Genomic DNA, 25109 nt, shown 5'->3' with positions numbered 1-25109 from the left:
CTGTGAAGATGTAAGATATTGCCAGCCATGCCAGGAGAAGTAGGACAGTGGATGTGTAATATATGCCACCACAGCTAGCTGGTATTTTGTAAAGAATTATATGTCATTTATATATCAAATTGATTTGTACAGATGCTTGTGTTGAAAATGTATTTGTAAAGTTGTTTATATTAAAGATGTACCAACAGTGGGTCCTGAATGTATTGTAACTGATTTAATGTACATATTTTAACAGAGGATACTGGAAGAGAAGATGTTAATCTCAGTCCAGCTAACTTTGAAAAATAGTAAGAAATTAAATTACTCAATTTAGGCCATAAAGATAGTATCTTACAGATGTTTTTCATGTTTCACTGTTGCAGTCATCATTTGTGGGTTATCCCTGTTGGGTAGCCCTCGGCCGGCCTGAATACCAGAGTAAAGGTTTCCCTCCTTTGTGGGTTGTTTTGTGAGTGTGGCTGACACCAGGTCATCAGGGCTATAAAGGGAGGCAGCCAACGCCATTTTATCAGTCTTTCTTGCCATGGAGCCAGAAGCAGAAGCAGTTTTGCGAATACATTGGTCAGTTGTTGCCAGAGTGAGGATAACTGTCTAAAGCTAAGTACCCCATTGGGGAATTTTTTCTTGCCTTAAACCAATGTCAGAGAAAGTTAATAACTGTCTCAGCTGTGGAAAGCAGATCCCACACCGCAACTTCCATTCTCTCTGCGTCACTTATTTAGGCCCAGACCACAACATTCTAGGGTGTCAGTTCTGTGCTCTTGTTAATGATTGTACTATAAGAAAAAGAGCTGATATTGTAGTGAGGCATTTTAGTCAGTCTTTTCAGCAACGCAAAATGGAGTTGGTTTCTCAGGCAGTTTTTGACTTATCTAGGAAGAAAAAGGACAAAGGTAAGGATAGGCCTCTAAAAGTTAGGCCCTCTGATGACTCCGGACAGCAGTCAACTTTTACTCAAAGCAAGGCTACAGCTGAACTCAGTGAGGCACTTTCCCAGACAGCCGAGGAACCATTGCAGGCCTCTACTGAGACCCATTCAGAGTCTGGTACACCACTGGATCAGCCTCTTCCTGCCAGGATGTCACTTTTACCTCACGTGATTGGGTCCAGAGCCACTTTGCAGGCAATGGCTTCCGCTGAGACCCGACCGACATCCGAAGTCAGAATTAGACCGACGACAGTGCCGCCAGTAAATTAACTCTGTATAAGGCCTCTGACCCAGCAAGGTCCAAGCCTAAATCTACCCTCAAAAAGGTCCCTTCCCAGGGCCCCAGCCACCGACCTACTAGTAGCCAGCCTGCCCCTCAGTCTCAGCAACTGCTCAGAATGGCAGAAGTCCTGTCCTGAAGACTCTGATCAGGGGTAACCAACCCCACCCTCCTACACCAGTCAAAAGAAACAGAGACACCTCCCCAGAGGTCCTCACTGACCAGGAATCAGTTGATTCTGTTCTAGAAGAGTTGGACATGGAAGACCAGCCCTTAGCAGTATTTGATGACTCTGATGCTGATGACCACATTCCATCTGCCTCTCTCCCTGAGGACCTTTCCTTTGGGAAACCCTTAATACCCTCAAAGGGCATTTTCAGTGGGAGGCCAAGGACTACTCCCAGTCTAAAAAGAGACTTAGGGAATTTCTTGAGTTGCCATTAGCATAAGCCTCTGGCCATTCCTCCTATCCTTGATGTTGTGGAGGATGTTTTTCTAGAATCTTTCCTCTCTCCAGATTCTCTCCCTCCAGCACCCAGGAAACCTGATAGATACTACAGGGTACAAGACTCAAACAAATACGTTTTTAAAAACCTCACTGCAGACCCTGAAGTAATTACTCAAGGACCTAAGGGAGCTAGGGCTAGCTCTTCTAAAAACCCCATCCCAGCTGACAAGGAAAGCAGAGCTTTAGACAGGATGGGTAAAAAGGTTTCCACCTCAGCCACTTTAACTGTGAGGGCATTAAATTGTCAATTTCATATGGTAAAGTTTCAGCAGAATGTGCTGGAGCTCATTAAACAGAAAATATCTACCATGCCTGACAGCAGCGAATTAACAGACCTCATACAGCCTAGCTCTCAGGTAGCAAAGCACTCCTTGCATTGTGGTTTTGATGCCTTAGAAGTCTCTACCAGGGCTGTAGCAACAGGATCAGTTATCAGAAAGCATTCTTGGTTAAGGGAGCAACCTCTACCTGACTAAGTGAAATCCAAGCTTTTAGATGCCTCTCTGGATAAGGAGAAGTTGTTTGGCCCCAAGGCCGAGGAGGTCATCAAGAAAATGGAGGACAAAGCCAAATCCGTGCAGACTGCCAATGACTTTTTGTAGGTGCAACCACCCAGTTATAGCAGAAACTTCCCTACTAAGCTCTGGTCATTTCCCTCTCAAGCAAAGCCAATGCAGAGAAAGGGACGCAGGGACATATAACCCCTAAGACACAGGCATACAGCCAACAAAGAACTAGACAGTGGTCCACTGCAGCTCCAAGACAGGGGAGTTCTAAGCCCACTTCCTTCACCTGGGACTCACAATGACTCCTTGCCCCCCAGGTTTCCAGACAAGCTAGGAGGAAGACTCTCACTCTTCCTAGAAAACTGGCAGGCCATCACCTCAGATCTATGGGTCCTGAAAATTATTACCAGAGGGTACAGATTCTATTTCAAAGAAAAAACAAGAAGGTCAGGTTGCCCAGATGTCCCTGCAGACCAGACAGCAGAAGCTATTTGTCAGATCCAAAAGCTTTATGCCCAGGGCACTATAGAACCTGTGCCCAAGGAACAGATCGGGAAGGGATTTTACTCAAGACTATTCCTGGTCCCCAGAAAGGAAGACACATTGTGCCCTATCCTAGACCACTCTACCCTGAATTTGTCCCTTCTGGTTCCAAAATTTAAAATGTTAACTCTACAAAAACTACTACCCATGCTCCTGTCACAAGCTTGGCTAGTGACCCTAGATCTGAAGGATGCCTACATGTATATTCCTATCAAACAGTCTTGGAGGAGCTACCTAAGGTTCAGAGCAGGGTCCCAGCGCTTCCAGTTCATTGCATTGCCCTTTGGCTTATCCACTGCTCCCAGAGTCTTTACAAAGTGCTTGGCTCCAGTCATTGCTTACTGCAGGAAGAGAGCAATACACATTTACCCCTACCTCGAAAACTGCTGCATTCAGGCAGAAACCAAGAAAAAGCTCCTATAGGATCTCTCTTTTATAAAGACCCTACTGACCTCACTGGGATTCACCATCAACCTGAAGAAATCCCAGCTACTACCCACATGAAGGGTTACCTTCCTGGGCACCCTACTAGACACAACCACACAAATGGCCTTCCTCCTCCCCCAGAAGCAGACCTTTCTTCAGTCCTACTTCCAACAGCTGGCACACAAGACCAACCTCACAGCCAGGAAAATATTGCAAGCCCTAGGATACATGGCTTCCTGCATCCTGATGGTACCCCTTGCCAGATTGCATATGAGGAAACTGCAGTGGTACTTAAGGAAGCTCTGGTGCCAACACTCCCAGTCTCTGGACCACCAACTCCCACTTTTTCCTTGCTTAAGGAAGGAGCTGCTCTGGTGGGCCCAGGCTTGCTCCCTAAACAAGTGCCTTCCCTTTGTCCTTCATCCACATCCACACAAGCAAACCTCGACCACTGATGGCTCAGACATTGCCTGGGGAGCCCATGCAGGAACTCTGCAAACCCAGGCTTTTTGGGAAAAGGTAGTTATAGGTCTCCACATCAATCTGAAAGAAATGCAATGCCTTGTCTTACCTTACTGTTGATATGCAATAAAATTTAATGTATACTGACAGTAGCATGGATAATTCTTTGTATCCCATTTTTAGGAGTCAGTTCAATAAACATAACACAGAGTGAATACTCATATCAATTTTCTTCTTATGTGTGTTTCTCAGAAGTTCTTAATTTAAATGGCATTTCATTTTGTATGCGCTTTAGTTTTCATGGTTAACAAATAATAACAATTATAATAACTATTATTGCTGTTGTTTGTAGAGCCCCAAAAGACCTTGCAACAACTACGACTTCCCACTTAAAATATACTTTCTTCATATTGGATGGGAAGAGTATGATCATTTTTGCTTCCCTCGCATGTCAAAACTAAGTTAAAAAAACTTTTGTGCTGTTCTTATAGAACTCACTAAGGCTTACAAATGTGAGCCCATACCTCCCTATCCCAAGATCAATAGTTAGGTCATCTGGAGAAGGAAAACAAATCTTCTGAAACTCTAGAAATGTAACAAGCAGCTTGGCTGTATGGGACTTAATTTAAGCAATGCTGGTGGTACTACATATCTTCATCATAGGCACCTACCAGTAGCTCCCCCCTTCACCCCACGCTAGGTACGATTCTGCCATCCCCGATCAACACTTCGGCAGCTATACTGATGGCAAAGATATGCCAAATTGGGCTGCCATAGCAATGTTTCATGTTTTCAAGTTGACATTTAGCATAAATTATGTCACTATACAGAGCATTTGTGAAGCAAACAAAGTGGTGTGAAAACTAACCAGAATAAGTTGACTCTGAAATTTCAACAGCTAGTAGACAATGCGTGTTTAAAACTTATTTGTATTTTGGGATGCAGCATAATGAAATCTACCTGATATACTGATTGAAAAAAAATACTCGTGTTTTGTGGCAGTTGAAAAATATTAAGAGAATTGCTTACAGAGTACTAGCAGCAGAATTTTTTTCTTTATCAAACAGCATTTTTTTTCTCCTATCCATTTGACCATCCATAGTCCCCTTCAGAAAACAAACAGTGGCTTCATGATCATGACAACTATAACAATTAAATTTTGGTTGAATAATGTTATACATTGAATTCTAAAGGCAAAACCTCTAATATCCACCTTCTCATTTGATTGTAACTTTATCAAGCTGAGAACATCACAGTTAAATGAACACTGTAATAGATGTGTAGACAAATGTAAAATATATAAAGAATTGTAAGTGCTTTTGCATGAGGACCCTCAGTTAGGGTCAGTTCTACTCTTGCTTACTGGATGTACTAACTGTGCAATTGCAATACTCGGGAGTAAAGTGAATATTTGTCCAGTTACTAAATTCTAATTTGCATGTAATTTCAAGATTGCTTGACTTTGGAGTAAATTTATATAGAGCTTAAGGCATACCTCTCTACTTGCAGACACTGAAAATTGAAACAAAAGTCCTTGAAAAGCAGGAACATCCAGCAAAAAATCTTGATATTTAACTAGCATAAAATTTGAATACCAAACAGTACATAGCTCTTCCTGCTTCCAGTAGGAATATGGGATACTACTCAGAAACATATGTTTAAAGAACAGAGAATGACAAAACTGATGGGAAAATATAAGCGCATCATCAAAGAGACTGTGTAAAAGCTATAGCCTTTAATGAACTTTATTGCAAAATTCTAACACACAAAATTATTTAGTTTTGCTTCTGAAAAAGGGGTATGTAAGATGTGTGTCCTTTTTCTTTAAAACATTAGTGTCACTGATATACTGGTCTTGTAGTGTGGTTTTCTGTGTACTAGACAGCTTCAAAAATCAAGTGTGATGAGAGGAATTCAGAAAATCGTGTGAAGGGGTAACTCAAGACTAAAAGAAATAGGTACATCTTGTACAAGGGTAAATCAAGCCTGAAAATATGAAGATTCCTCCAAAGTAGGGACTGTTGAGAGGTCTGCCTTGTGTGTGTGTGTGTGTGTGTGTATGGGGGGGGGGGGGTAGGCAAAGCACACTGTGGGGATGAAGCACTAAATATCTATATATTTTCCTTTTTCTACATGTCTTTTACAGAATGTGGGTATTTATGATGCAGCTAACTAAATGATGTTTCAACCAAATGAGCAATCAGTTACCTGAGGTTTCGGTCTAAAATCTGATGTATTGTGATTCAGTCAAAATAATTCAACCAACAGGTATGAAGGTTCAAAGTGGCTCATTCATTCCTCAGAGAGGAGAACCCAGTAACTGATGTGTTCCAACTGTGGTGAGAGCTAAGCACCAGGATTGGAGCTGTCACGTGTAGAGGTTGGGGTTTTCTGATGGGTCCTAAATTCTACATAATGTATGCCCATAGACAGAAATGGTACAGCTTGCATACAGCTTTGGTAATGCCATGAATCCCACTTTTACTAGTGATGTAACCCTTTAAGAAGTCCATGCCCCTTCCACAGGTAAAAATCTTTGTGTGATCTGTAGTCTCCAGTGGAGATCCACATCCTTGTAAGGACTAGGAATAGCTACTGAGTGGCAGAAGTCTGCACTTGTGAAAATATCCCTTGAGTCCTTTTAAGGGCTGGGAAGATTATTTTTGGGTTTGAGTGTGTTTGGGGTGGGACTTAGGTATTTTTTGTCCTGTCAGAAGACTTTGTTGACCTTAAATAGACATCCCTTATGAGCAGATGGAAGTCAGTGAACACAAAGTGAAGGGGAAGATGCAAAGAAACGTTTTCAAGTCTTTGGGCTTTAAGCGTGTTAGGAGTATGAGCTGGGGGTGTGCGTAGGTGAGTGCTATGGTTCTGTAATTTATAGTGGATTGTAAGGAAGAAATGGACAGGTCTTGTATAGAAGTTCTTTTGGAGTGTACTTTTTTGCACAAATGTGTAGAATGTAATATGTTTGATTGCATTACAGTGAATTGGGATATGGGTGCCAGGATTTGTATCAAGTGTAGTGATTTAAGTTACTGAAAGATTCTTGAAATGGAATTGTTAGTATTGGAGTCCAGGTTGAGGATGGACGTGTTCCAGGTTACTTTTTTGCTGAAGTTAAGGTGCTGAAAAATAAAGAAAGTCAAACTTGTTCCATCTATAGCAGTAATGATTTTAGCTGTAGTTTAAAATGGAGGATGTTAGTGTAATGGGGAAGTTCAAGATTTAACACACTTACCTGACATGGCTGTTCTTGATGTGGATAATATTAAACACTCTCAGGGGGTATTGTCTGGTTTAAGGTCCACTAAGTGTGGGTCTAGAAGGCAGAGGCAAAGGTTGGATTATGATTTTTATGAGAAGGGTCATTTGTTGGAGGCTCTTGAAATAAGCAGAAAGAGGAGAAGAAGAGCTTTGGGTGGCATTAGACTGCAGGACTGTTGGTGAGAAAGCTGTGGAAAATCAGAGTATCTAACAAACAAGTGTTGGTGACTGAGGATTCTATGAGATGACATATTAAGAATCTTTTACCAATTTAAAATAAAGAATGCATTATGTTCTCTTGTTTGGTGGGATGTAAGATGAATGATGTTTTAGTGGCTTTAAATAGGGTCTTTGAGATTAGGAGAAAATATGATGTGGTTACTGTGGTTGCTGGCGAAGTTATGTTGGACAAACTAATGAGAAACTTTTTTCTAGTTATCAATAACCAAAACTGTACCTTGTTGTATCCATAACCATAATTGTACCTAAGCACACATTACAGCTTTGTGGTTATAAACTTTTTGCTAGTTATATTAGGTAAATCATTGATTTGCATGTTGAGAAAAAAATTAGCTGGTTTTATATGTTGCTGTTCCAGTTTTTGGATATAGTATTGTTTTGACTAAGGTGGACAGGGGCTTTACTGATATCATTGGAGGTTAGGCTATTTGCTTGCTATAGAATGTGTTTGTGTGTTAGGAGGATATGTATGTGGGTAGGAATTTGATTATAATATTAGGGATCTTAGCTATGCAGGTAGCAAATTTTTGTGAACAAGATATAGAATTGTTTTTTAATGTAGGTCCTCCAAAAGGTTTTGTAAGCCTGAGTAGAATTTCAAAGTTATTTTTTTAATGTAATGCTAGATGTCTAAATAACAAGTTTTCTTTTTTAGACGCTAAGGTTTAGAATGCTAGTTATGCAGTGGTTATGGTTACACAGACATGATTTTCAGAAAAAAAATCTCCCTTGTGAATTCCTGGTTATGACACCTTCCACACAATAAGGGAAGTTAATGGGAAAAGGAGGGGGTGTTTGTTTGATGTCCAAGGCAATTTGGTTCTGCCTACTTAATAAGGACACTAATTATGAGATTATTTTGGGTAAGACAAATAGTAGTTTGTATGTTAGTAAACTGGCACTTTTTATAGGCCTCCATATTAAACTAATGAAGACTTGATAGGTGTTTGTAATTCACTATTCTCTCTTTTTGAGAAAGACTGTGATCTTATTGTTGGAGATTTAAATGCCCCTTGGTCAGATTTGAATACTAATAAAGGCTTGTTAGGTGAGTTAGTTGACATAAGTATAGTTATGGGATATTTTCAGGAGGTGACATGTCCGACAAAAAATGTAATATCCTGGATGTTATGTGGATTAAAAATCGGGTTTTTAGAATGCTGTGAAGTATGTGGGGAAATTATAGGTTCAGATCAGATCATTCTAGTATTTCTGTGAATTTCTTAAGTCCAATAAGTTTATGAATGATCAGGACTAAAGGCATGGTTTATACAGAGAAGACTATAATAAGATAAAATGGAGATATATATTTGGAATTGCCATGCTTCAATTAGTTTTGTCAACAGTAAAGAAGGCTGGGTGAAATTTTATTGATTTTTGTATGAGCTGATTGATGATTTTGTTACACGATCCCTATAAAACCTAACAGACATAAGTTCCCATGGAGAAATGTAACCTTGGAAAAATTATATAGAAGGGTTAGGAATTTATGGAAAAGTTTGAAAAAATGCCTGGTAAGAAAATCTAAATAAATGTAAGGAAATGAGAAATAAATTATGGAGAATGTTTAGGTTAGCAAGAAATAATTATGGAAAGATGCTGGCAAGTAATGTAATATTGATATAAAAGGCCCTTTATTGTCATCTGAATCAATATAAAAAAGGATGGGGATTCAGTTTAGGCCAGTTTACATGGTTGTGAGTTAGATACTGATAATAGCTTACTCTCCAATGTATTTTTGAATTACTTTGTAAGTCTGAATAATAATGCTGTTGAGAGAGAGAGAGAGAGAGAAAAAGAGTCTAGTTGAAGCTTTTTGGTGAAGAGAGAGAGAGAGTCTAGTTGAAGTTTTTGGTGAATGCCCTTCATTATTTTTGATATGTTCTGAAAATTAGTTAAATATTATTAAAATAGTTGTGCTGTGGGCACTGATGGCGTAAATGGTATTTTTGGGTCATCATTTATTAAAGTGTTTTTTCCCTGTTTGAGTTTTCTTTTTCAAAACTCTTTACAGACAGGTTATGTGCCCATTATTTGGAAACTGGCACATATCGTTCCAGTTTTCAAGGGTGGTGATCACTGTTTGATTGAAAATTATAGACCAATCAGTCTCACAAGCATTGTGGTAAAATGTTATGAATGGGTAATTTCTAAGTACATTATTAATATCTGGATGGGAGTTGTGATATTACTCAGCCTGGTTTTGTAGTCAGTAGGTCTTGCAGTACTAATTTGCTTTCTTTTTATGGGCATCTAAGGAAATCTCTGGGTGAAGGGTTAGTACTCCTCCTCCCACAAAACACAAATACATGCGAGAGATGCAACTATACGGCCAAACTGGAGATTGAGCTCTCTCAACATAGGACTGGCAAGACCAGTCAGGAGGAGAAGGTTACCACACACACTATAGACCCAGTCTCACATAGTACCATCACAACCTCAAATCATACACATAAACACACAAAGACATACTCGGCGGCTCTGATCAAAAATCTACCAAAACAGCAGAGGCCACCAAAGCAGACACCCAAACAACCACCACCTCAGAACACAACACCTGCAACACATAGACCTCACAGTCAGAGTGTCAAACAGTCACAGCCCTTAAGGCCAAACACAATGCCAGACACACTAGTCATTGGTGACTCCATAGTCAGACACACTGGCGTCCCGCCACCAGACTGAAGTAAGGAGAAGGTCACAGTAAGCTGCCTGTCGGTGCTAGAATCCGCCACATAGCAGCACTCACTCAGGTCTCTCAAGCAGCAAGGTACAAAAAGTCACTCAGTCATTGTCCTGGTGTGGTGTAAGGCCTCTGGACCTGGACTACATGAAAAGAGACATTGAGGAGCTCTCTGATTATGTAGCCCAGGCAGGTATGACCCTGACCTTGAGCAGTATCCTACCTTCACCAAGAATGATGCCACAATACAGAGATAAGATGATCAGCTTTAACAATTGGCTTAAACTCTGGTCATTTCAAGGGGGATCAATGTCTGTCTGCCTGGGATGACATGCTGGACAAGCCACGGCTGCTTCGCAAGGCTTGCCTGTCACCTGGGATTCCTCTGATTGGCAAGGCTGGCAAAGGCTCCCCCCCCAGTGCCATCTCAAAATGCACATGTCTGTGCAGTGACAGAAACCTGGTTCAAGGCTCCTGAGAGCACCCCAGCACTATCAGGTTTTACCTCTTATCATGCCAATACCAAGAAAGGAGGGGTATCCATATTCATCAAAGACACCCACACCTCAAGACTGGTGGCAACGCCACGATGCATCGGAGACCATCCAGGTGCAATTAACCATAGGCAAGACTGCTCTGCAAATTGTAGCATGTTACAGGCCACCCTCACAAACTCAGGAACCTCACATGGCCTTCCTGAAAACACTAGAGGGATAAATGTATCACCAAACACCATCATACTAGGTGACTTCAATTACCCTAATATAGACTGGGAACACTACTCAAGCCCAAACACCCTAGCCCAAAAGTTCCTGGAATTCATAAACTCAAATGCCATGGAACAACTAGTCACCATCCCCACAAGAGGAGAAAACATACTTGATCTCATCATAACATGGGAGCACAATGTTCAACACCCCTCACTGGTGAGATCAGATCACAAACTAATCTAGGTCCTCATCCCACCCCACCTGAAATAAAAAGACCACAGTAAAGAACTTCTCGGCCGACTTTCACACTTCTAAAGACTAGTGTGGTCTCCTTTAAGGACAGTACTCAAGCCACTGAATCACTTACAAATGCCTTCTACCAGCACCTGCAGGACTGCATGGATAAGGCAATCCCAAGCAAAACAAAGACTCTTTGTACAGTCTGGTGGACCCCAGCCATAAACAAACTCTACAACAAAAGGAGGAAGCTACTACAAGATAGAGCAAAATCCTTAAAAGGTAAGACACCCTTGATCACTATAAGTAAAAACTAAGAGCTCTCATAAAATCATCCAAAGCAAATTTTGAGAGAAAAATAGCTAAAGACTCAAAAGACAATCATAAGGCCTTCTTTAGCTATGTTAGAACCTGGGGAGGAACCTCCCAGATATGCTCAGAACTAGTTCAAAATGATGTGAGGATTACTGATCCTACAGACATTGCCAACATACTGGCTGACAGGTTCAGTGCAAACTTCTCCCCCCCCCCCAAGAAGAGATATATCTATACCAGCGATTTGCCCCCAAACATCTAAAACACAGCATCCATGGGACCTGATGGTGTCCCCGCTGTGTGCTCACCAAGAACTCAATGAATTAAACCCACCACAGCTAGGACAGCTGTTTAATCATAGTCTTACCTCTGGATACGCACAGGGGGAGTGGGCGCTGCAACTGTGGTCCCACTTCACAAAGGCGTGCCTCCACCGACCCTGAAATTACCGCCCATTAGCTTGACAAGCCCTTTTATCTGCAAAGCCATGGAGAGGATCATAATGGACCTCATAAATAAAGACATAGGGAATTTGCAGACTTTGGATCCATCCCAGTTTGGCTTTGTCAAAGGCAGATCATGCCTTCTAAACTTGGTTGACTTTTTGAAACAGTCACCAAAGCCATTGATGAGGGAAAGGCAGTCCATACAGCCTACTACAATAGGTATCATTGAAAAACTCATCAGCTTAAATGTTAACCCATACATCACAAGATGGGTTGCAAACTGGCTGAGTGACAGAACCCACAGGGTCAGAGTTGCTGGCGCCATGTCAGACTCAAAGCCTGTCACAAGTGGTGTACCACAGGGCTCAGTCCTGGGACCACTCTTGTTTGGCATCTACTTTTCGAAGTACAAGCAAACACAGGAGGGTTATGGCTGACAAAGTTTGCAGATGACTGCAAACTGGGCGCATATAGTAAAACACATCTGACACAGATATCCTTCAGAAGGGTCTCACAGAAACGGATAACTGGTGCCAGAGCCATGGCCTAAAGTTAAATGCCAAAAATGCATAGTCATACCCGCCGGAAAAAAACAGTTACCCTAGCTACCAAATAGGTGGCAATCCACTGAGCATAGAAGAAGTTATCAGGGACCTGGGGACCCAGGTTGATAGTAGTCTGTCATTCGACACCCATGTAGCTAAAGTAGTTAGGAAGACCTTCTACATTGCCCACCTTATCATGAAGGGATTCTCATCTAGATCAAGGGAGGTCATAGTCTCCCTATACTCATCACTCATCAGACCAATGATTGAGTACAATGCCCCATTCGGAATGTATCTGACCCGACACTTGCAGCAGCTGGAGAGGCCACAAAGTTCCTCACCAAAAGGATAAAGGGTCTCAAACATCTGTCCTATGCTGCCCGACTGAAAGAACTCCAGCTCTATTCAGTAAACACACCTGCTCAGAGGTGACCTTTTTTGCTAACACATACAGGCCATGTCAAACCCAGATTTGATGAATATGCTTCACCTCAAAAATCTAGATGGATAGATTCATCACCCAAAGACTCCTATGCTGTGGAATAAAATCCCGTATATGTGAGGCAGAGCACCTTGCTGGCCTTGTTCAAGAGAAATCTTGACCAATGGATGGGAGATCACAGATATACCCCAGGGATTACCTCAGTGTCACTGCTCAACAGAGGCACAGCAAAATAATGGGTATAGTTCCCCATACTAAAGGGGTGGCGTAAGCCACAAAACTATGGGCTAGGCTTGTAAATGCCCTCGGGCAGATAGCCTAGTATGAACCTATGAACCTATGAACCTATGTCTAAAGCTTTTGGTACAATACCACAGTCTAAGATTATTTTCATACTGAAAGAAAGCAATATTAATGTATCTGCAGTTAGGCGAATTAGTGACTGGCTGTTAGGAAGGAGATCCAGGGTAAAGATTGGTAACATACTTTCTGATGAAATGGAGATAACAGCGTGGGTCCCTCAGGGCTCAGTTCTGGGCCCAATTTTATTTGGGACTTTTATGGCCAGCTTCCCAGAGGATAGATATTTATGGATGAGTAAATGTGCTGATGATGTAAAACTTATTTCTCTTATTTCTGGGTTATCCGATCAATTCTCCTTTCAGTTTTATCGAGATAATTTAGTTAGATGAGCATCTGACAATGATATGAAATTTAATGTCAGCAAAATCAGTGCTATACACTTTGGGGAAAAGAACCCTCAATATCCTTTTGCCTTGGATAATGTTAGGATTAAAGATGTAGTTGTAAAAGATTTGGGTATTAAAATTGACTACTCTCTATGTTTTGGCTTTCACTTACTTGATATTATCAGAAAGTGTTATTGTGAAATTAATTATTTAGAAGTATAGTTAGTAAAGGTAGGGAGGCATTGCATCCAATTTATAAAACTATAATTAGTTCTACAGTTAGTCAGTAACAGCAGACATTAGAGTTTTACATTTCATACTCTTCAGAAAATGTATACTGATGCAATACCTGTTATTCTATTCATTTTCTGTGAATCACATTAATATTTAAAATTGTTCCTGATTTGGGGCCTTTGTTTCCCCCACAAGCTGTAAACCTTCTATCTCCAGAATGTGGACCAGGACCATTATCTCTCACAATGTAAAACAAATAGGGAAAATGTCCAGCTACCTTACTAATGACTTTAACTAGGAAACTTGCATTATGTTTATTAACAGTTTCTTCATGTTTAAAAGTGTTCTTTTGAATAATGAATAGGCTTCAGTATTATTCAGTATTATTAACCTTGCACCTCTTTTGAGGAATGTTCATCATCCATGTATACTGCTCTACGTGAGTCTGTCACCTTAGCTCTCAACTGTCCCTGATTTGGCCTCTTATTTTTGATATGTTTTTTGGCTTTGTCATCCCTGATTCTTGCATCAAGAATATGAAGAGAGTGATTTACTTTTTTTATTTTATAACAGCTAAACACCTGAAGTGTATATAGACAAAATAGTTATTATTGCAGGACTATATGTGGGAAAAATTACTAACTACTTTTGTGTTCTCTTTATTCTGGCTTCATAGGTTTAATGTGATTTGTGTGAAATGACCTGTAATACACTAATGTGGAGCTACTGTTTATGTCAAACAAAGTGAAAAAAATGACATAATCATTTTTATCAGGTATCTGAAGTATACACAGTAGGGGATAAAACTGCTGGATGGGTCTGGGTAGGCTGGGAGTTGTCTTTTGATGAAAACAACTGGGCTGTTATCATGTTTCCAAGTTTAAACAATTACTAATCTGGTTTGCAAGACTAGTGTGCATTTGTGTGACATCATATAAAATACTTTATTATTATTATCACCATTATTCACAATGACGTCTGTACTGTTCACAGTCAGTAAAGGAGCTGTAATTGATTAGTGTGATCACTGTTAAGCAGTCACTGATCTGGCATGGCAGGTGTAGTGTTACACAAGGGATTGTGTTTGCTGATATCAGTGTAGAACTAGTATTGCTATGGCTTATGCGTGTGTGTGTGTGTGTGTGTGTGTGTGTGTGTGTGTGTGTGTGTGTGTGTGTATGTGTGAGATGATGGGATTTGCAGTACATTTAAGAGTAACAAGTTAGCCATAATGTCTTTCACTTTCTGTTGCAAAAATCAGTATTCCACATATGCATTTGTCTCTGGTGGTCAGGCAGAAGTGAGATGCACATGAAAGTAGCTGATCATTGGCAGAGTAACACTGCCATCTCAAAGCACATGACTCTGGTTGAATTCTTGGCTGTGAATTTTTCTTTATGGAGTCTGCGTGTTCTTCCTGTCTCTGTATGGGTTTATCCATGTGTTGTGGTTTAAGATATGACACGGGCGAATAGGAGTCCCCCCACTTTGTTTATACATGTATGTGCAGCACACACACATACCTCTTTATGTGCATGTGTGTGTGTCTCTGTGCATCTTGTAAATGAGTTGGTTTGTTAGAGCCAGTATCAGTGCATGAGTCATGTGTAAACCTGGATTGGTAGGTGCAGAGTGTGTGTGTGTGTGTGTGTGTGTGTGTGTGTGTGTGTGTGTGTGTGTGTGTGTGTGTGTGTGTGTGTGTGTGTGTGTGTGTGTGTGTGTGTGTGTGTGTGTGTGTGTGTGTGTGTGTGTGTGTGTGTGTGTGTGTGTGTGTGTGTGTGTGTGTGTGTTTGTGCATCTTGTAAATGAGTTGATTTGACAGACCCACTGTCAGTATGCATGTGTTGACCTGGATTTGTAAGGGCACATTTTCATCTGTGGTGACACATAGGTTCATAGGTTGGTACTAGGCTATCGACCCTAGGGCCTATACAAGCCTAGCCATAACAATTCCCTGGCTATTTCTTCTGACAATATTTACTTCCCTGGACTCCTGTCTAGCAGGGCGACTGACATGATCCCCGGGGTGAATTTCCTATCTCCCATCCAATCATCAAGGTTACTTTTGAAGAGGGCCAAAGAGGCACTCTGCTTGACATGTGTGGGCAGGCTATTCCAGAGTGTGGAGAGTCTCTGTGTCAGGAACCTATCCCTCCAGCATGTTTTGTTCATTGTTATGACAAGGTTTAGATCCCTGGAGTATGTGGCTCCGAGGGATAGGGATTTCTTTAAGTGTAGCATGTCCAAAAGCTCTGGGTTTGACATGGCCTTGTATGTTAAGCAGAGATTGACTCTGAGTAGACGATATGCGACAGAATATAGCTGGAGTTTTTTTAGATGGTCAGCGTAGGGCGTCTGCTTTAGGCCTGTAATTCCTTTAGTCAGGTATTTCTGCGGCCTTTCTAGTTGTTGCAGATGTCTTGAGAGGTACATACCAAATGCGGCGTTGTATTCTATAATGGGTCTAATGAGGGATGAGTACAGTGGGACAATGACCTCCTTTTTTCTAGATGAAAAGCCCTTAGTGATGAGGTGTGCCACATAGAAGGATTTTCTGACTGTTGTGGCAATGCGGTTATCGAAGGTGAGACCACTGTCCACCTGTGTCTTTAAGTCTCTTATCACACTTTCGGTGTTTAGTGTACTGCCACCTATGTTGTTATTCATGGGTACATATTTTTTCCCAAAGGGGATAACTATACATTTCTTGGCATTGAGCTTGAGCCCATGGCTCTGGCACCAAGCATCTGTTTCTGTAAGGCCCTTTTGTAGAATATCGACATAATTTGGGGATCCAATAATGGCTCCCAGTTTGCAGTCATCTGCAAACTTTGTTAGCCAGAGTCCCTTAGTGTTGGCCTGTATTTCAGAGAAGTAGATGCCAAACAAGAGCGGTCCCAGGAGCTGGATTTGGAGTCAGCTACTTTTACAGTGTGGGTTCTGTCAGTAGGACAGTTGGCATCCCATCGAGTGATGTAGGGATTAATGCCCACCTTAGTAAGTTTATCTATGCTTCCAGAGTGGGGGTGGTGTCGAAGGCCTTGGCGAGGTCCAGATAGGCGGTGTGGACCGCCTTACCCTCGTCCACAGCTCTGGAGACTGATTCGAAGAATCAGTCAGGTTTGGGAGACAAGATCGGCCCTTCACAAGCCCAAACTGGGTGGGGTCCAGTGTTTGAAGGTTGCCACTCTCTTTGTTTATAAGTTCTATGATAATATATTCCATAGCCTTGCAGATCAAGCTCATCAGACTGATGGAGGGGTAGTTTCCAGGATCCATGGTGGATCCCCCCCTTGTGGAGTGGGATAACTGTAGCTGTACACCACTCAGTGGGCACGAAGCCTGAGGTGACACTATGATTAAACATGACACTTAGGTGAGGTGCCAGTTCATTTTGTAGTATGTAGTACACAGCCCGGGATGTGGTCTGGTCCCATGGATGCTGTATTCTTAGCTTTGGAGAATGCATTTTTTACCTGTCTTGCCATTATTATTGGAATGGCAATTGTTTGGTATTGAGATGGGATTTTTAGGGGGTGAGAGGGGGGTGAAGTTGGCACTGAATCGATCTGCCAGGATATTGGCAATATCCTTGGGATCAGTATATTTAATACCATTCTGTTGTAGCTCAGAGCAGATCTGAGCATTGCCATTTAGATTATTGACATAGCTATAGAATGCCTTGTAGTTGTCTTTGGAATCTTTGGCAATTTTATTTTCGTAACTAGCTTTGGAGGATTTTATGAGTAATCTCAGCTTCTTACTGAGGCTGGCAAGGGAGTTTTTTGCATCCTGGGATTTTCCTCTTTTCTGCAACAGTTTTTTCCTTTTGTTGTAAAGTTTGTTTATGGCAGGGGACCACCAGATTGGCTTCCTTTTTTTGGAGGACAGCATCTTGGTTCTGTTTGGGATGACACAATTCATGCACGAGTGGATGTTCTCGTACAGTGCCTTAGTGTAGGATTCAGCAGTCGAACTTTCAGTTCCCATCTCCATGGGTGTCATGAAGTTTGTCACTTCTGACTTGAGTAGCATGAAGTTGGATTTGGATAATGGACATGATTCTGCAAGGCACATATGCAGCTGCTCTGTCTAGCAGTTAAAAAAATGCATAAAATACATCATGGAGCAGCCAGACCATCAGAGCTTCTGGAGACTTGGCAGTCCCCACACCCAAGACTGTATAAGTGGATTTTGATATATGCTTAGTAGTGGGCCCGGCCCTGAACCTCACCAAGTGTAAAACAGGCTGTCGTCAGAGGTGTGAACAGATGGCTGCTGTAGCTTATGTGAGGAATGGGAATGGTGTGGACATTTTTTTTTTAATTTTCTTTTCAGACTTCAGAGGTGTGTTGTGGTCACTATAGCTTGTCTAGAGAAAGTGTACTGTTAAGGAGCAACATGATGGAATATATTACTGTAATCATTATTTTTTCACTTTTCAAAGACTTGAACCTCAGGTGTTTATACAGGGGTCTATATCAGAAGACCAACAGCTAAAAACACTGAATACCCTTACCTCAACACTGCTTTACCGAAAGCTGGAAATGTCGAATGACCAGAATAGTGATTTTTTTTTCCCCTGGGAAAAAAATCGCTGTTCTGGCCATTCGACATTTCCTGCTTTCGATTAAGCAGTGTCAAGGTAAGGGTGTTTGGTGTTTTTAGCTGTCAATGTAATGATATAGACCCGTTTATACAGGTGGATAGCTTTTGGGGTGGGGTAAGGCGGCATGCTGTTTATATACATGTGACAGCAACGTGTTGAAATATGTTAATGTGCTCTGTTTGTTTCAGTTTCATCCCCATCTGATATCAAGAGTGGTGGTACATAGAAGGGAGCTGTCCTTAGGGGCTGGGTTGATGATGCATACTGTATATATGTCGGACAGCAAAGGCCCACAATCAGGAGCAAATTTAAAATATTACTCTATTTCACTTAGAAAAATAATAGAAAAAAGGGATGTTGTATTAGTGGGGGTTGGCCATGTATTCCTTTTTATTTAGATATATTATCACACCTAAATGTACTATGTGTATACTGATTGAATTTGTACTGTGCCTTTAGCCCTGGTCATGGCTGAAAATGGCCCTGTACCCATCCAGCTCTCTTGTTAATAAATAAATAAGCAAATAAGTAAAATGTAATAAAAATAAATATCTGTCAGACTAAGGAGTTTCTCAGAACATTTCTTTCAGCTCTAAAGAATGCCTCTTTTCAAAGTCAGTGTTTCTAAACCCTTGCTGAAAACAGCCTCAGGAATGTTCTGCCTCCTCTCCACAAGTTATGAGATAGTTCATCAAAGTCTCTTTGAGGCCATCTGAAAGTCATTATCCATAACCTCATCAAACTTGCCCTACACCAGGCCTTTGCCTCAGTGACTGCTGCAGCTGTTGCCCTCCTGGCTTATCAGTACCTATCAGTCAAGTCCAGAGAATCCCCCACCCCCAATTGCTAGCATTACACAACAGAACTCTTTCTGTAACTTGATAGCTTCGTTCATCTTTAGTGTTTTCACCTGGGTCTTAGGGTTACTGCCATTACAAGAATAAATCACTTTTTGCCCACAGATCTTGTTACCTCAGCTACTAAGGTCTTGAACAGATCCAGAGAGGCTCAACATTTACAATCTTCACAGGTATTTGGAGAGACTATTCCAGAGGTAGAGGATGAATTCATATTGCACAGAGACATTACTTAGTGATTCCCATGACACTCTCAAAAATGTTTGCATTTCCTGGGTCTCTCAGCTTCCACACTGTCATTCAAACTCATCGCACTGCAAAGTGGTGTTCACTTGATTGTGCAGCATTTCTGTTGACCTGACTGTCCAAAACATGTCCATTGTGAGTGGACAAAAGTAAATGATTCATGGACTGAAATTCCCAAACTGCATTTGCCAAAAAAAAAAAAAACTGTTGAAATACACTTTTTAAAGTGTTTTTGCATGGACAGGCAAACACCCCCCCCCCCCAGACCCTCTGAATTTATATATACCAACCCCATGGTCACATCAACTCCAAGAAGGGGAAGTCACTGCCAGCACAATTAATTGACAGTGATTTCCTATGGAGAAACTCTGTTCGTTGATGGGTTGAACCTTGCGCAATTGAAGCTTGACTGTTCAGTCTTTGTCCACCAGTAGGGTAGCGATCCAGAACATTTGGCTTCAGATTTGATAACACAGCCGCAACATTAGTTATCAGCCTTCAGCTGATAGACAAACTAAGTTTAAATCTAACTGTAGAACAAATGTTGTCTAGCAGGGTCTTCATTAATCACCAGAGAGAGAGCCTGGTAAAGAAACAAGTGTGTCTATTCATAGTAAACACATTTAACCACAGTGAAAACCAGGAAAAGAAATGGCCACCATATGTTTGCCATCACTAAGGATGGCTTCAATGAAAAATAATCAAATACACAAACAAAGCCAACAGTACAATAAGTAGAGCCACTAACTCTACACCAGATACACACATGAAAAAAATTAATATTATGTAACACCTTACACTCTACAGACATGAACAATGGGTACACCTATAAAATGCTAAATGTCCCACACCAAACACAGACATACACACACATTCAAAATAAACTTAATCCCAATACATTCCACAGAAAATAAAATACTAACCAGTATAATAAAAATAATAATAATAAAAATAAAAAAAGTCTCCACAATGCCCACAATCCACTTGGGGAAACATACATGCTTGTATGCATGCATACAAAAAGAACACAGAGAAACAAACATACTTCTAATTCTATAAGGATTGATAGTAGATAAAAGCTGAAACATACAAAAATGTTTTAAACTTGTAGCTTATGTAATTGTTGGAGGAAGTATTTTACATCCAGAATATAAATTGTGTAAGTATTTAATGTACATATATGTATCTATTTAAATGTACCTAGTGCACTTTTTATTGACACCAAATTGACTGACACCACCTTATTTAAATATACTTACTCCACAGTCACACAACCACTGAGAAAGTTAAATACAGACACAAATGATTCAATCTGTGTGGTGTTGTCTTATTTCTCTGAATACCTTAAGGATCTGTTTGGTGCATATGCAAACACAGCAGTCAAAATATCCCTTTCTGCTATGGTTACCACCTGTCCCACGTTGCGAGGGACAGTCCCTCTTTGGGCAGTTGTGTCCTGACAAAAATTATTAAAAATGGCAAATGTCCTGAAATTGTAGGCCATAATTATGTCCTATATTTTATGTAATGGTTGCATAACACAGTTATTCTGTATCTATAATACCTAAATGTTATAAGAAACAGAATAAGCAACTAAAATGCTACAAGAATAAGCTATCATGTAGGCAAAAAAGTTAAGTTCTATCCTTTGTACTGACCGTGGGTATGTGTCGGCCTGTAAAATCTGATGTGTGTCCCAAAAATCTCCCACTTTGGCCATTTGAAAAGGTGGCAACCCAACTTTCTGCAATTTGAGGTCACATTAAGGTGGTATCACTTCTACTAGTGCAGACTTGTAAGTATTCCCAAACCCATGGGATCTCTTGTGAGGGCCAGCTCCAGAGAAAGAGAGATATACTGCTCCTTTAAAAAAGTCTGGCTCCAAGGCCGACACTGTGTATAACTGTAAGGGCCATCAAATCTATCTAGGTCTTTCCAATCTCCCACAAAGTCTCTTGACTCCTTTCCCAACAGCGACATGACATTTATTGTGTCAAGAATTAGAACTGGTTTCCATTGCTTGTGTTTAGTCCATCTTAAACATTCTGCCCTCACCTGCCACTTGACTGGCATGGCATCTGATTTTTACCCTTTTCCTTGCAGGTGTTGCTCCAGATGATGCCTCCTAGCAATAGTTTTGACCTGAAACTAACCAGGCTTTGTAAGCTCCCTACCCCACCAAGAGTCATTGCTGAACATCTCTATCTTGCCTGTCTCTCTGGGTGTGCCCAGTGTGTCTGCTCCAGACAAGATGATCTGCTTCTTTAACTGAACCATCATGGAGCGTCCATATCCTGGATCACTGTTTGCCTGGCCACTCCTCTCATACCAGTTTGCCAAGTGTGACCCTACTAGGAACACAAAGCTCCAGACACTACAGGCCCAAGGGTCAAAGGACAAACCATTCCACAGCATCAGTATCACAATCCAATGCTCTGTAATATATTTTTCTTCTTTTATTTTAGCTAGTGACTCTGGAAAGTGTTGAGTGGATGCTGAGTGTGGGATAGAAAGGGAATGCTTTGGATGTAGACTATTGTCAGTTAGGACTACTTTCAGGCTGGGGTCTGAAATTTACTAAGGCCTTAAAGTGTGACTTCTGTCACTAAAAATGTGTAAGTTATTTCCTGCTTTGTTTGTGTAACATTTTTTTTCCTTATTCTAGAAGGTGTTTATCTTTTTGTGTGAAACACTTGACTTGCCTGGCTACTTACAGTATATTGTTCTCTGCTGGGTTATCAGTCCAGAGACACTACAGCTGCTGCCAGAAGAATGCAGTTAAGGTACTGAACACATAGCAGCTGGGAAACAGTTGCAGCCTCCCACTGTAAACACTTTCCAGAAATCAGCATATAATCATTCTGCATTCCACAACTGATAACGTTATTAGGGGCCATCCAGCTTTAAGACAGCTTGGATTGGTAGTGTAAGAGAGAAATATACTGCATTTACATCATTGTGGCACATGACACACATATATGTTTACAACATAAAGCATCCCTGAGGATGAGAGAACTCAGAAAACACCTCTGGTGTCAAAATACAGCATGACAGCATCTGAGTCTTGTGCTGACTACCTGTATAACACAACACACCCTTTGCTGTCAGACCTGTCAAAGAACTTTTTGTTTCTGCAAAGGCCTTGCATAGGAAAGCCTGGGATTCTTCATAGTAGGTAAATAGGCTACCTGGAATCTAGGTCAGTGGTAAAATAAGACGGGAGCCAGACAGAAGAGGCTTTGACCTGGATAGTACAGGCAGTAAATCAAATTGTTCCTTTTGTTTTAACTACGAATCAAAAGCTACACTGTAGACTGAATATGAAGCTTGATTCGGCTGGCTGGGGTGGGGTGGGGAGGTTTGCAGCTTTGGCTGGTTGGTGAGTTCTTCTATCAGTACTATTGGATATCACCAGGGCAACAGACTAGTCTTCCCTGCCCATGCTGGAGATAATTGGCTGGTTTTGGGCAATGCGCCTGCTACCTTGATGAACGTGATTTATTCACCACTAGGGAAATTTACAGGGATTACCCATAATGCAGAAATAGATGAAGCTTCAAAAGGTTCTTTGTCTTCAGCAAGTTGGATGCAGGATGTAGGCATAAATTGCATCTGTCATTTTGCTAGAAAGCTTGTTTTTATAGTGCCACTGTATTCCTTATTGTTTATTCAGAGTTATCCCAAAGTAATTTCTTTTAATAGAAAGTAGCCCCTAAAAAAAAAAGACTGTAAATGTCAGTTTTTCATTTCAGTTTGTATGATAATTGTTACTAAAGGGGTGGTGTTGCATTCATGAGGTAGTTTGAAGAAATACTATTGAAAAATAGATTATTTACTTTGTCTGTATTACTTGAATGAAATATATTGTCAGTGGGATCAACAAAGTAGATGAGAGAATTGATTAAATGCTGGGAAAGCAGATAGCCAGTTTGAATCCCTACAACATCCTCTGTCTGACCTAGAAATAACCACAGTGTACAGATTTTCTTTAGACCCACAATCTCTTATTCCTGAGTTAGCCAAAATAAGATATAGACTGAATGGACTGAATGTGTGATTTGTTATAAAGTCTGAATTTTGACAAAAAAAAAGATGACTTTTATTTTGAAGGTTACTGAGGAATAACAACAGGTCAAAATGCATAGAGAGATATAGCAGTATGCAATGTATTTGCCATTCTTGCATTTAAAAAAACATAATATCTAGTTCTAAAAGTAACAGTCTTGTATATAAATTATTTTTTCATTCTAAGAACCATGAAGATACTGATGACAGCTATTTCCAAGGCAGACAGTTGTGCTGTGTTACTGCTTTGATCCAGTTCCTCTGCTTCATTATATCTGACGATCACCCACCCCAGTGGGCATGTCATGAGTAGAGTTAGAAAGTAACTCCAGTTTATGAGAATGCTTGCTTTTTTTTCACTTCAATACTAGAATTATCTTGTTCCAAAGCAAATAATAAAATGAAAGGATGGTTAGACTGAGACAGATGGGGTATACAGACAGAGAGGACAGATGGATGAATGGCCACATTAGCAATCATCATGTATTACAGAATATTTGTGAAAAGTAATATCTGATATTTTCAGACTTCAGCATTGTTGGGCATCAGCAATGTTCACAATAATGTATGTTTCAGGTTTCTTAAAGGCTTTTTAGACATTCTAGGGTCACTGCAGAAGGTTACTACAAGATGGAAAACATATCACAGGAGTGATCATTAAAAAAAACAAAAAGAGAGAGAAAAAGTACAGCTGCTGTACAGTGATTCACAACTAGGAAGTACAGGGAAGGGCTGCTGCTTCCGATGTGAAGGATATTGCTATCATGGAATAGGTCACTACAGAATTAAAAAAATAACTCCCATTTGCAATTTCCCCATTGTTAGTGACAGTACATGTGCATTTTGTGTATGTATATATATATATATATATATATATATATATATATATATATGTATGCATGTACACACCCTCACTTTAACTCAAAGCAATCACACCTACACATTCTGGTATTTTCCTTATATTTACCCCCCCCTCCTTTACTCCTCCTAAACATTTGATGCTCCCACGCCCCACTTCAACCCCTTACACAGAACTTACACTCTTACAACACTGTAGATATGCACCCTGCATACTTCTCAACCTACTAGAACAGGAAATCTGGACAAAGCCATAAATAATGGTTGGACAAAGCCCAAAAATAGGAACAATTTTTAAATATTGCTCTTATAAACTTAGAAAGTTGATAAAGTAACAAGGTTTACATTAGCATGGGTTTTCTGAGGGGTATGACATCTGAATCTCAAATGTATGTCGTTATTTTCTGACGTCAGTCCTCAATGATTTGCCAGAAAACCACAATTTTACTGAGAAACAGACCAAAATATGAGGGATAAATCTGAACATTCTGCAAAAATCTGTACAGTAGAGTGGTATGGCACCATGTACTTTATCCATTGTGAATATTATGTATGCAGAGGAATCCTACTATGTACATGGACTTTTGCCAGCTTTTTCAAACATTTCTCTCACCTTTTGTGAGAATTTCAGTGTACCTGCTTTATATTCCATGTTATAATGATTCTGTATATATGGTAGATTTTTAAATGTGATGCCATTTCTCTAGATTTTGTATGCCTGCTATTGTCTTTGATATTCAGCTAAGTGCTTTACTTTATTTATGTGTGTGATTTCCTGAGTAATAACTGGTTCTGCCCATGTACTGATCCTTGCTAAATTTATTCCTTTGGCTAGCACACCATACACCTACTTTTCCAGGCTTTCAACCTTCATATGTCCTGCTTTCATATCTTACCATCTACACTCTCTCCACCTCCTTTTCACTTTTTACTAGTTTAACCATCAACATCTCTTCCCTTAAGTTCCTCCTACTAACACATATCAACTTTCCCTTTCCTCTCACCTATACAGC

At 40.5% G+C, this 25109-nt stretch overlaps 1 protein-coding gene across 1 annotated transcript in view; it reads left to right on the top strand.

Moving 5' to 3' along the window:
• APC2 (APC regulator of WNT signaling pathway 2) overlaps positions 1–25109 on the top strand; it is a 788186-nt gene that overhangs the window by 339565 nt on the left and 423512 nt on the right. The gene's annotated exons all lie outside the window — the stretch shown is intronic.

The sequence above is a fragment of the Protopterus annectens genome, chromosome 13.part0 (assembly GCF_019279795.1).
Source record: "Protopterus annectens isolate FY-2018-M chromosome 13.part0, PAN1.0, whole genome shotgun sequence".
NCBI lineage: Eukaryota > Metazoa > Chordata > Ceratodontiformes > Protopteridae > Protopterus > Protopterus annectens.
The sequence above is the reverse complement of the archived record's forward strand: the minus strand, read 5'-3'. Positions and strand labels throughout refer to the sequence as shown.